The 12,490-nt window shown below is 54.3% G+C and overlaps 1 long non-coding RNA gene across 7 annotated transcripts in view; it reads right to left on the reverse strand.

Moving 5' to 3' along the window:
• The window catches only part of LOC106558292, an 82,730-nt gene extending 70,567 nt beyond the window's left edge, over positions 1-12,163 (reverse strand). For 5 of the 7 annotated variants that reach the window (XR_005356053.1, XR_005356049.1, XR_005356051.1 and 2 more), the window contains exons 1-2: positions 12,125-12,163; positions 8,942-9,051 (exon numbers count right to left, since the gene is read on the reverse strand). This is a non-coding gene — a long non-coding RNA (uncharacterized LOC106558292). Of the gene's footprint in view, positions 1-8,941; positions 9,052-9,735; positions 9,872-11,843; positions 12,048-12,124 lie in introns of those variants that run through there. The other 2 variants (XR_005356048.1, XR_005356052.1) reach the window with 2 other exon arrangements.
• Between the last annotated feature and the right edge of the window lie 327 nt (positions 12,164-12,490).

The raw sequence follows: 12,490 nt of genomic DNA on the forward strand, positions 1-12,490 counted from the left end.
GGACTAAATTCCAATTATTTAGCCTCTTCTCTGCTGGCTTCCAACTACTGGGTAAAGGCAGAAAGGCTGCTGGGCTTAGTTCAGAAACCTCAGCATAGGTCCCAGCTCCCGCTCACTAGCTGTGGGATGAGAGCAAATCCATCCATGGCCAGATGTCCACAGCTCCCGTCTTTCTTGTCTGTAAAGTAGATTAGCAATCCTTCCCTCACCTCTGCGCCAGGGGCTTCTCGAGAGGATGCAAAGCCTCTCAAAAGGGCACAGGACTTTTTCATCACCAAGGTCAGCCCTCCTTGTGAAGGATCTGTCCCCCCCCAAAAAAAAAAAAAATCTGAGAAAGAAACAGCTATTTAAATTTCCATTTTTTTAGATGAGGAAAATGAGAGCCAGAGAGGTGACAGGAACTGCCCAATTTTAGCAAAAAGAAAAAAATCCTTAAAAATGTGGATAGTTACTGCAGAGGAGGCCCTGTCCTGGAGGCAATATCACCTCGATGACCAGGGAGACTGCTTAGGGTCCCTGATGCTGCCCAACTCCCCACCCAGCCTCCGTGGCCCTGGATGCTTCCCCAGACCTGGAGCCAGGACCAACACAAATTGTTTCCCTTTGGTACCGCCTCCAACTTTCGCACACTCCAGTTTGCTGGAAAAAGTCAAACACTGCCACATGTGCAGGTGACAAGCTCTGGGCGCGTGCTCACACCGGCCAGTATAATCCTGCGAGTCATTCTGGGGCCCAGCCTTTGGACAAGGGCAGAGCACAAGCCTGTGAGTCTGAGTGGTCTGGGTTCAAGTCCTCATTCTCCCCACCCCAGATTTGCCACATGGTCCCTTGACCATGGTCCCTTGAAGGTCCTTGACCTTCACAGGGGCAGCCTCCTCATCTGTAAAGTGGGAATGATAAAGCTCATTTCTGAGTTGTCCAGGGGATGAACTGACACAGCAGGTCCCGGCACAAAGTTGCTCACTAAATGTCCACTCCTGCCTTTCTTCCAGGCGACCAGCTCCATACCCGGGGCTGGGGACCAGGAGAACTGAGGCCACGGTCCCCGCTGCTGAAGAGCTTTTTCACCAGCTCTTGGGTGTGGCCAAACTAATCCTCTTGAGAGAACGAAAGACGGACAAGCTCCAGTCAAATGCTGAAGTGGGGCACCCAGTGAGTTTCGAGCCATCGGGGGCTCACAGAAGGTGGACGTCACTGTGGGCTGGAGTCAGGAAAGACTTCCTGGAGGAAGAGGAGGGAAATTAAAGGATTCCTGGGAGATGGACTTGCAGGTCTATTGTCTCAGCACAGCACGATGTGCGTGGTAACTGATAGCGGTGGCAAAGGAGTGGTATGGAGGCCAGAAGGGACAGTGCAGCAACAGCGCCACAGAAGAAGAGGCTCTAGAGCAGCATGTGGATGGGTGACTCGGCCGTGCAAAGGACAAAAGGCAGCCACAGGGTCATGGTGAGCATACAGGAAGGTGGAACAGTACCTGCGGAGGCACAGAGTGGGAGACAGCCTGGGCCCTCAAAGAAGTACTGGGCCAAAAAGAAGGAGGTGCTGGCTGGAAAAATAGACATAGTGCAGATCAGGAGGGCCTGGAAAGCCAGGAGGAGGGACTCAGAATTAGTCCCATAGGCAATGAGGAGTCATGGAGGCCCCCAGGGAAGGGACTGACACAAACAGATCAGGGGTTTAGAAAAACAATGTGATTAAGAGGGGTTGGGCTATGGACAGAGTAAAATTGGAGGCAGAGGACCAGAGGGAAGGTTCTGTGGTGGTCCCACTGACCATCAAAAGCTATCAAGGAGGGACGCCTGGATGGCTCAGTGGTTGGTCTCTGTTTTAGGCTCAGGGTGTGATCCTGGAATTCAGGATCAAGTCCCGCATCAGGCTCCCTGACGGGGGCCTGCTTCTCCCTCTGCCTGTGTCTCTGCCTCTCTTTCTGTGTGTGTCTCTCATGAATAAATAAATAATATCCTTATTTTAAAAAAGGTATCAAGGAGACACAGAATTTAGGAAGTAATACTGTTAGATCTGTTTTACTGTGACACACCACACATAACACGGACGCTTAGGCATTTCTAAGTGTAGAGTTCTGTGGCATCGATTAATTCACATTGTTCCATAACCACTGCCACCATCCACCTCCACAACTTTTTCTTCCACAACTGAAATTCTGCCCCCATTAAGTGTTAACTTCATCACTGCCTCCCCTAGCACTGCCCCCCCGCCCCCTCATTCTATCTCTGTCTCTATGGATTTGATGATTTTTAGAACCTCGCTTAAGTGGAATTATACAATGCTACTTGTTTTTTGTGACTGGCTTATGTCACTGAGTATAATGTCTTCAAGATCCATTCATATTGCAGCAGGTGTCAGGATTTCCTTCCTTCTTAAGGCTGAATAATATTCCGTTGTATGGATATACCACACTTCGTTTATCCATTCATCTGTCCGTGGCCACCTGGGCTGCTTCCACCCTTGGGCTATGATGAAGAGCACTGCCATGTACAAATACCTCTGGTGTACAAATACCTCTTCGAGACCCTGCTTTCAATGCTTTGGGGGTTACACTCCGAAGTGGAATTGCTGGATCGTACAGCAATTCTATGTTTAACTTCTTGAGGAACTGCCATATTTTCCGCACTGGCTGCGCCACTTCACACTCCCACCCAGCAAAGCACACGGTTTCCAATTCCTCCACCACAGCCTTGCCAGCGCCTGTTATTTCTGGGTTTTGATAACAGCCGTCCTCATGGGTGTGAAGCAGTAAATTGCTAGATCTTAATGAATGACAGCACAGGAGGAGCTGAGGGGGTAGCAACGGTAGGAAGGAGAGAAGGACTCTTGAGTTTGCAACCTGGCCGCCAAAGTGGGGGAAGATGTACCCGCTGAGCTGGGGCCCTGAGAGGGGAAATCGGCATGAGAAAGTCTGCAGGCCCCTGAGCTTGAGGGCTCCCTGGGACATCCTGGTTGAAGACAGGAGTCTGTAGGTCTGGAAGCGTCTGCACTGCAGATGGGAAGTCACCGCCATACAATGTAAAGCCACAGGAAGAACAAGATTACTTAGAAAGTAAGGCACATAGACAAAAGGGGGAGACCAAGAACAGAAGCCTGGGGTCCCTCTATTGTAGGAGCAGAGCAATGAAGACATCCACAAACAGAGACAGAGGAGGAGCAGCCCGAGAGATAGGAGGAAATCCAGAAAGCCATTCTGAGGTTGCGTGCTCTAGGATGGGATTCTGCTGTGAGCAACAGAAACTCTAACTGGGGGCTTAATCACGGTAATAGTTTCCATTTTCTCTTGTGTAAAAGAGGTGTGAGGGACTCAGGCTTCTCTGTCTCTAGCTCTGCTACCCTTAGCCCTGATCTCCACATTCGAGGTCACTTCGTGGTCACAAGATGGCTACTGTAGGTCTAGCCGTCACGTTCACGTTCTGGCAGCAAGAAGGAAAAAGCAAAAGCAGATTTACCGCCTAGCTGAGACTGCCCAGACTCTTGTAAGGAGCTTTCTGGAAGGCCTGTCCCACTCTTCCCCCAGAGCTGACACCTCACTGGCCAGCCCCAGGTGCGGGGCAGGTTGGAGATGTGGCCCTTCAGCAGAGCACAGTGCTTTCCTGGAGGTCTGGGTTCTGTCAGTAAGGAACCTGGAGAGAATGGTTGTAGGGGGGCCACCAGCAGGCTCTAATACAGAAGGGAAAAGAAATCTCCAGAAGGGAAAAAAGTAGTAAGATGTGTTAACTAAGGTGTGAAGCATTAACCACTGGATTTGGCAATGAGGTCTGCAGGAGGATGGAGCTGGGGAGACGGCAGTGGCCTGAAGCATGAAGGGGAAAAGGGAGACATGTTGGCTGACCACAATTGGGACCAGCCAGGTCCCCAGAGAGAAAATGCCGGACCAAGGGACGCTGGTTTGGGGGTGGTCCTTCACTGGGAGATGTGAGGACAAGGCCTGACAGGCTGTGAGGGTGGGAAGGGAGCAGAGGGGAGGGGACGGAGAGAATGGGAATTAGTGTGGGTGTGGGTGATGGGGGAGAGCAGGGCTCCAGAGGAGAGAGGAGGGAGCAGCTGGCCATGCACCATACAGGTGGCCTCCCCCTGGGGACTGGAGGAGGACAGAGGATGGAATGACGGGGGTGGACGGTTGGGGTGGGAAACCAAGCATACTCCCTCTAAGGCCTCAGTTCTTGGGGAGGAGGCAGTGGGCACAGTCACCTATTCCCTGGGGATGCTGGGGGTTGGGGATGCAGATGCAGCTCTGCGGGGCCGAGGAGGGTAGCGATGGCCTGGAAAGGAGACCACCTGCCACACGGAAGGGCTCAAAGGGAGTGCTGAAGGCCCACTGAGGCTGGAAACCATGGACAGAAGTGGCTACGACCTACTGGGCAGCAACTTCCTTCAGCCACACTCGGGTGAGCGAGCAGTGAGAGGAAGGTGGGTGACAGGGCCTGGGACTTCAGGTACATGGAGCTCTGGTCAAGGGTCTTAGTACAGGAGCCGGGTTCCAGGAGGCTGGGAAGTGGGCACCTTCGGGATGGAGGGTTTGGAGGTGGGTTCCAGAAGGCCAGGGCCCAGGGAGGCAAAGGCAGAGGGCAGCTGATGGATGACTGCCCGGGGTAGAGGGAAGGCTGTGAGCCAAACCTTCACGGAACGTGGAGGGTGGCAGGCAGGGTCGGGGGGCAGGATCAAGGAGGACCCCAGCCTGACAGGAGATGGCCAGCTTACAAAGGAGTGCCCCCAAGGGAAGCAGGGTCCTAGAGGGGTGGGGAGCCAGGGTCAGGAGAGGAGGTAGAGCATGTGAGCTACAGAGACACCCAGGACCCGTATCTGGGTCCAGAGGCCTGGGCAGGGACACAGTCGATGGTGAGGCAAGAGGATGAGAGAAAACGAGTCTGTGGGGCAGACCGGTTATCCCACTTAACAGATGAGGAAACTGAGGCCCAGAGAGAAGAGACTCACCCACGGCCACACAGAGTGACTGAACCTGAACTGGAGCCGGGCCTGTTTCCCCGGCTGGAAAATGAGAACAGCTGGTATAGTCGCAGGACCCTAGTTGTGGCCCATGAAGATGTGGGGAGACACAGAAGGTCTGGGGTGAGAGATCCCTTCCCCTGGCCCTGCCCTTCTCACTGAGTCACCTTTAACATGACAGGACTTTAAAACTTCCAAGCCTGGGGGCAACCAGGTCGCTTAGTGGTTGAGCATCTGCCTTTGGCTCAGTGCATGATCCTGGGGTCCTGGGATTGGGTCCTGCATCAGGCTCCCTGCATGGAGCCTGCTTCTCCCGCTGCCTATGTCTCTGCCTCTCTGTGTGTGTGTGTGTGTGTCTCATGAATAAATAAAATCTTAAAAAAAAAAAAAAATTCCAAGTCTGTGTTGAGTCCTCAGAGGGGCGGAGTCCCCAGAAAGCTGGAGGTCAGAGGAAGTTGGTGACTGCTGCAGGTGACGTCGCACTGCCTCCAGGACCATGACCCAGGAGCCCTCTCTCACCAGGGGCTACATCGCACCCAACCTCGGTACCCAGCTTGCACTCATGTGGCCACAACAAGACCCCTAGAGTGAACCTGTCCTCTACACCAAGCACTCATTCCCCTTCCGTGCCTGTCGCCATCCCACCCTGGTCCATCTGCCTCAGGCCACAGGGGCCACCTTCCCATAGCCAGTCTGCTCCTCGGCCCTCCCATGCTCTGAAGTCCTCCACAGCTCCCCAACACTGAACAAAAAAGTCAAGTTCTTACACAGCCTGCCTGCCAGGTCCTTTGAGACCCAAACCCATTGCCCTCTGCAGCAACACCCCCCACAAGTCCTCCCCTCCAAACTCTTGCTCGGCAGCTCGGCCAGGGTCACACCATCCGCCCACCTCCACCCAATGGAGGATGCTCACTCCTCTCTGCTGGTCCAAATAGTACATACAGCCGTAACCCCAATGTCTCCACATCCTCCAGGTTCACCATGGCCTGAATTTCAAAATACAATCATTCCAAACTCCATGCTCCATCCTGCAGGAAGTCCAGTGCCCCTCTGGATATTTCTGACACCCTGTGTGTGCAGAGAACCTCAGGGAAAGGAGAGGGTTCTGAACCCTGCCAGCAGCAACATCAAAGTGAATGTTTCACTTACCCTCCAGAACATTCCCTAGCTCTGACTGCCCTCATGCTCCTAAGGCCCTCTCCACTGAGGAACTCCCTGTTCATGTCCACTCTGTTCCCAGTCCAGGGCTTTCCATAGTGACCAAGAAATCTCTTCAAAACTCCTGCTCCTCTTTACACAGAGCTACGTCCTTCACTTGTGATGACCTTCTTCCAGACCAGGCCTCGCGAGGGGTCCTCCGTAGCAGAAGTGCAGGCTCCCTCTGTTACGGCCCCATCCCAGGCAAGGAACAGCTAGCTGCCTTCAGCCCCTTACTTATGCAGCAATGTTTTCATGTTTCTTATTTTCACAGAATGGAATTTAAGAGTCAGAAACAAGACCACCGAGTCCAAGGTCATTTAACAGACGACAGGAGGACGGAGACCCAGAGGTCAGGATCGCACACAAAGAAAGCCCAGCAATTTAGTGCCGAGCCTGGGCCAGAACCTAGTTCTCTGACTCTGACTCTGAGGCTTCTCTGCTCCCCGCACCACACGCTCTTTCACATCCAGCACAAAAAGGGAAAGCAGTAAGGAGGGAACTGGTGTCTATTGGGCACCTACTATGTGCCAGGCTTGGTGCTAAGCACTTTCTGTCAATAATGCCTTTTAAACCTCATGTCTACTCTATTATCCCCATCTTACAGATGCGCAAACTGACACCCAAGGGGGAAGCCCACAGTCAGCTGCCCAAGGTCTGTCGGTCTGTCGGCTCAGAGCTGGAATTACAACCAAGCCCAGTTCTTAAAGGCATGTGCCCAGCTTGATCTGAAGTGGGGTTCCTCTTCTTCACAACAATAGAAGCAAACATTCGTGGGCTCCTTGCTGGTGCCCAGCACCACATGAACGTTTCACATGATTCACCCCGGGCCCAGGAAGCTGTAGGATTATTCCCATTTTACAGACAAGCAATCTGAGGCTCAGAGAGGTGAGGTAACTCTCACTGTGGATTAGTGATGGAGGGAGACTCAAACCTAGATCCGTCTGGCTCCAAGGCAATATTCTTTCCAACCCCTTCTCCCTTCCTGCTAGGGCCTGCTAGGGCCTGCCTCTCTCCTCCATCCTATCAGCTCCAAGGTCTCACTTTTCCCCACTCATGGGTTCACATCCCTTCCGGGCACCTAGAATGTGCTCTGGTCATTGTGCCAGCCTAGAAGGGGCAGTTCCTCCTCCCCCACACAGCTCCCCAAGCCCTGCAGAAAGGATTGGGTCTGTGGCTAGAAGATCTCCCTCTGCAAAGTCCAGGCTGCCTGGCTTAGGCTGTTCCTGACAATTCACTCAGGGACTAAACCTGACCCTGGAGTCCCAGCCGGGCCAAGATGGGACACTCCCCTTCCTCCAGGCGCCTTCACCACAGCCCTCCCCTTCCATCCAGCAGCAACAGAAGGGGCATTCAGCTCCTCTATCCCAGGAGGTGGGATAGATCTGCAGATCTGAGAGATGTCTCCCCTAGAGCTCCTGGAATGCCAGCCTCAGAATCCAACTTGGCTTCCTTCCGCTGGAAGGGCATTTACTGGGAGGCTGCAAGGGAGCTCACAGTGGAGGACCACTGGGAGAAGCAGGTGCAGACTAAAGTCCAGGAGGAGAGCTTGAGGCTGTCCCAGCAGCCCTAGCAAACTCTCAGCTCAGAGTCGCACCAGCTCTGAGTGAACCAGTCCCTGTGGCTGAGAGAACACAGTGCCTAGGCTGGGGCCTCTGCAGGTCACCTGTCCCACCCCTGATGGGGAGAAGCACCATGCAAAACAGCATACTAAGAGCGGGCAGGGGCGAGTCCCAGGGATCTTGGGTGCTGGACAGTCAAAACTCAACCAACTGCCTCTGCAACAGGCCTCAGACATTGCCTCTTCCACACACGAAGACTAGAGGTTTCTCTGGCTTGGTACTGTACCTCTCGTGGCATCCTACGGTTCCACCAGAGCTAGGAGGACCACACCTCCACAGACGGAGGGAGGGAAGTGTGCTTTTAAGCACCAGTTACACGTTTAACCCAGTGCTGGGCTTTTTCACACAGGTTATCCCTGCAAGTAACGAACAGTGATCCTAGGAGAGCAAATGGCCACGCACAGGTAAAGACTGCTGAGCGGCTTAGGTCTGGAGGCAAGGCAAGCAGGGCAGGGGAGGAGACTGGGGGGCTGGAGCAGTCAGGGCCCAAAGGTGCAAAGCTGGCCTCTTGCCATAGATTGGGCAGCCACCTCCTCCCTCCCAATCTCCAGCCACCTGCTACCCAGCCCACCTCACAAAATAGGAGCCTGCCTGGGCCCCACGGGGTCTTTCAGGAAACTCCTCAGCACCCAGGTGCACCGCCCCCACTTGGTGGGACCTACATCTGACACAGCCTATGCCCCTCCCCAGCAGGGCCGAACCTATAAGCAGATAGAGCCAGGCAAAGACACGGGCCCAGCTGCCATGGGGCGCTCTGAACAGAGATGAAAAGACAACAGTGTTGATTTCTGAACTAGTTTTACGAAGCTAGAATAAGCTGGAAAACATAGTAAGTCACTGCTTTTTCAGCCAGACAAAAACATAACTTTGTTCTTATTTTTAACTTAACTAAAATGATTCTTGGCCCAGTGGCCACAGATTCATTATATGATTTGACAGTGTGTTAATAACAGCCAGCCCCGAATCTCTCTGCAATTGATCTGTACAGATGGCCTCATGTCCGTAGACTTGTCATCTCCTGGACATGTCTGTCCAAGCTGCCCATGACCTGTAAACATGCTATAGAGGCACACACAGGCCTGATCCGCTAGGGTGCGGCAGCAAAGTCCTGGGGTCCTGAGCGAGTGGGATCTGGGCAGATGTGGAGCAGGGGCCTTAGGACATACCTGGAGACCGTAAACAGCCAGGGAACAACCTTGACTCCGATCACAGCTCTATTTCAAGCCACGAAACCTTGGCCAAGTCACTTCACCTCGCTGAGCCTCAACCTCCTCACCTGTAAAATAAAGAGAACATTGACCCCTTGGAATTGTGAACAATTAAGAAATTGGATGCAAAGACACACAACACGATGCAGCCCACATAGCAGGCCCACGGAAAAAGGCCACTTTTCTCTCTTAATCAATCCCATTGGCTGACTGAATCTGTTCTCTTACCTTACCCAGAATGCCCACTGGTCTCATCCTCAAAACCTGGGGGAAAGTAACATCTCCTTATAAGGCGACTACAAGAGCAGGGCTCCCTGGGTGGGTCCTACCAGCCTCAGACAGAGACACCTCCAGGGCACAGCCTGGAGCCCAGGAGATGTGACGGCTGCTGCCAGGTGATGACCTGCCCTGAGTCACGGCAACAAACAAAGCCTGCAGCTTCCCCAGCAAGGGCCCCCCCACCACGTGAGCCCATTTATCTCCAGCATCTGGGCCCAGCCAGCTCCAACAGGGCCCTTGAAACCCAAGTCTGAACCTGCCAGGCCTCATAGGAAGCAGAGCCGCTGGACGCCCCTCCCTGGGCAGGGCCACATGCGGCTGCAGAGATGCTGGAGGCCCTCACAGATAGCAAGGGGCTCTGTTCTGCATTCATCCGATGAGTTCTGATGGCAGCAGGCGGGGAGCTCCCCAACCTTTGCCCACTCCCACCAACTAGGACGCTGCCCCAGGCTCCTCTCCTCTTATTCACCCACCAGAGGCCACAAAGTGCTGGGCCCGGGGCCAGATCCAGACTGCAGACAGGTTCCGTGGATAAAAGCATGGCCTCTGGAGCCAGACTGGCACTTTCTAGCTCTATGTCCTTGGGTGAGTTACACAGCTACTCCGTGCCTGTTTCCTAGTCTGCAAAGTTGACATAAACACCTCCTGCAGTTGGTGTGGCGGGTAAGGAGCTTGGAAGAGTCCACAGTAAATACTCCCCAGTTTTGCCTTTTGGTAAAGTGGAGCCAACATTTTAAAATAAGGAGATCTCACAGAAAAAAAAAAAAAAAATCCAGATTTCTGGCTTTTCTTGAAAAACCAAAAGATTTGGGGAGATACATTCCTGCAAGGCACCAGCTGGCATTCCTTTGGAACCAGTGGTTCTCCGCCCCGGCTGGACCTTAGAATTAAATTAGATTCAATTTAGTAGCTGCACCTGGGCCCCACCCCGGACCAATTAAGTCAGATTCCCCAGGATGGGTTCCAGGAATCCTAGGTCATAAAAGTGTCCCTGCTGATTCTAGTGGGTCGCCAGGGTCCAGGGCCTCAGCTTTAGGCAGGCTGTGGACTTTCCAGTTGGCTATGGTGACATTTGCTCTTTATCATTTCACAGTGGTTTATTTTCACTAGAGAACAATTATTGGATCCCTGCCCTTTTAAAACTGGGAAATAGAAGGAGACCCAGAAGGCCACAGGTTCTCGCTCATGCCTCACTGACTCAGTATATTCATGCGCCCAAATGGCCCCCCAAAGCAGCAGCCTGTGACCCTTGTCTCTGCCCTCTCCCTGGCCAGCCTTATCCACATGTCACTTCAAAGCCCAGTAACTTCCAAGTCCTCACCTTTAATTCAACCTCCTCTGTCCCCGAGCACAGCAAGACCTCTTGCTTCTCAGGCCTTCATCTCCAATGCCTTTCCTGCCTTCTTCCCTGGCAAACTTCTACTCATCCTTTACCGCCCCGCTCAAAGGCCACCTCCTCCAGGAGGCCCTCCTCAACAGGCCAGGGAAAGCTGAAGTCCTCCTCCTTGACGTCACCCACTAAGCTGGGAGCTCGTCAAGAGTGAGGTCATACCTGGAGCCCCAAGACCTAGTTTGGAGCCTGGCCTTGTGACCTCAGAGCCTCTGCACCCACACAGCTTCCCTCCCTCACCACTCCCCTTTGCACAGGCCTCTCAGCCTCTTTCCAAATCTCCTTCAAGCTTCAGTTCCTACTGCTGACTGCCCCCAGCTCTCCCCACCTCCAAGCTCAGGATGGCATCTGCTCAGGCCACTTCAGCTTCGACCTAAGTCACAGTCAGACCCCTGGATTGGCTGCCCTTGGGTCAAGGGCCCGTGCTTGTCCACCTGGGGCTGGAGGGAGCGTCATGAGGTGCAAACATGGACTCCTTGAGCAGGGATGAGGCCAGGAGAGCTTCCTCTTCAAGGAGGTAGTGGCCACTGCAAGCTCACCGGCTGCCGTGCCTGTGTACACGTCCCCTGCTGGGCCTCGGGGTCCCCACTGTCACCCTCGGTGACCCCACTCCCCTCTGTTCTCTTCCCTTGTTCAGCTCCTCCCAGCCCCGTGTCACAGCTCCAGGCTTCCACGCCACCCAGAGACAGCTCCTGTGCACCGTGCCTGCCTCCTCCTCCCTGTCCTATTGCCAACAGACCCGACCGACCACCGTGGCACCTGCTGGAACAAACACAGGACGCTCAGTTAAATTTCCAAGTTCACATACGTGATGAGTAACTATTTAGTATAAGTATGTCCCAAACATTGCATGAGACATACTTATACTAAATATATATATATATATATATATTGTTTATCTGAACGTCAAACTTAAGGAGATGGGGACGCCTGGGTGAGCGTCTGCCTTGGGCCCAGGGCGTGACCCCGGGGTCCCGGGTTCGAGTCCCGCGACGGGCTCCCTGCACAGAGCCTGCTTCTCCCTCTGCCTGTGTCTCTGATGAATAAATAAATAAAATCTTTAAAACACAAGTTGAAGGAGATGCCCTGTACTTTCGCCTGCTGGATCTGGCCACCCTAAACGGAGCCCCCTCGGTGAGGCAGAGGCCGGCGGAACCCAGAGCCCGCGAGGAAGGCTGGGCCCTGCCGCACCTTGGTTGAGTTACACCGAACGTGCCTCTTCCAAGAAGCCAGTCTATGGGGTGAGACAACGGGATGCTTTTCTAAATGCGTCTCGGAATTCCAGCATCACTCCTCCCACGTGTCCCTTAGGGCCCTCGAGCGGCTGGCGAGAAAGGGCGTCCTCGGCTCCTGCAAACCCAGGAGCCAGTCCGCGATACCGGGCCCCAGCTGCTCGCTCTCCGGCCACGCCCCCCCCCTCCCCCGGGCGGCTCCCCGCAGAGCCCACCGCCTGCACCTCGGCCGCTCCACACCTTAAATCGTCCGCGCCATGGTGGGCGTCTCCTTCCCAGCAGCCCCAGCGACACGCTCGCCGCCTCTCATTGGCTCTGATCGGGTCATTCCTCCATCCGTGAACCAATCACGGGGGCCAGGAGAACCCAGTGCTCTGATTGGCCAGCCCTGAGTCACATGCCACCTCCAGTGGGCGGAGCCAGGCCCCCAGAGCTGTACCAGGATGCTGTGCTGCAGAGAGAGGGAAAGTGGATCGTCTTGGGTGTTGGGGTTGGGGGCGGGGCGGGGAGTCCTGCCGGCGCCCTGATCACGCGGCTGTTGTGCCCAAGATTGCAAATCCGAGAAACCACCGAGGAGCCGACACCCATGCAAGCGCACGAGGGATT

This window comes from Canis lupus, chromosome 2 (genome assembly GCF_011100685.1).
Source record: "Canis lupus familiaris isolate Mischka breed German Shepherd chromosome 2, alternate assembly UU_Cfam_GSD_1.0, whole genome shotgun sequence".
NCBI classification, from domain to species: domain Eukaryota; kingdom Metazoa; phylum Chordata; class Mammalia; order Carnivora; family Canidae; genus Canis; species Canis lupus.